Source organism: Bison bison, unplaced genomic scaffold (genome assembly GCF_000754665.1).
Source record: "Bison bison bison isolate TAMUID 2011002044 unplaced genomic scaffold, Bison_UMD1.0 scf7180017864383, whole genome shotgun sequence".
Lineage (NCBI taxonomy): Eukaryota > Metazoa > Chordata > Mammalia > Artiodactyla > Bovidae > Bison > Bison bison.
In genome coordinates this window covers 2,967,994-2,968,619 of record NW_011494955.1, presented here as the reverse complement: position 1 = coordinate 2,968,619, position 626 = coordinate 2,967,994, and the positions used below count along the sequence as shown (strand labels likewise).

Sequence of the window (626 nt, the reverse complement as noted above, 5' to 3'; positions counted from 1 at the left end):
TGGGAACTTCTGATCACAGTAGAATTTCTAAATATGGAGAAGCTACTGAAATTACTCCCCTAACTTCCTTTTTCCCTGGACATTTTAACCATTATGTTGATATCTTCTGAAAGACCAACACAATAGATAAACCCTTCTTAATCACAAACTCTCAGCTTTTAGGTATTTCTTCTAAGAACAGAAGAGCACGATTCCCGCCCCAATCAGAAATAAAACATAAATTTGGTGGTTCAAGATGGAGGAAAAGGAAAGACTAAATAGAATGCTTGGAATTTGAAATGAAAATAGCATGGCAAGGCTTCCCAAGTGGCTTAGTTGGCAAAGAATCTGCCTGCAATGCAGAAGACCCAGGTTCTATCCCTGGCTTGGGACGATCCCCTGGAGACGGAAATGGTAACCCACTCCAGTATTCTTGCCTGGAGAATTCCATAAAAAGAGGAGCATGGCTGGTTACAGTCCATGGGATCGCAAAGAGTCGGACATGACTGTGCAACTGTCACTTTTTTCACTTTCTAAGAACAGAAAAGCATGGTCCCCCCAGTCAGAAATAAAACATCAATTTGGTGGTTAAAGACAGAGAAAAAGGAACGACTAAACAGAATGCTTGAAATTTGAAATGAAAATAG

At 40.3% G+C, this 626-nt stretch overlaps 1 non-coding gene across 1 annotated transcript; it reads left to right on the top strand.

Annotated features, from left to right (window-relative positions):
• The first annotated feature begins 300 nt into the window (after positions 1–300).
• TRNAC-GCA lies at positions 301–372 on the top strand. Its single transcript has one exon. It is a non-coding gene; the product is annotated as a tRNA-Cys (tRNA).
• Positions 373–626: the final 254 nt, after the last annotated feature.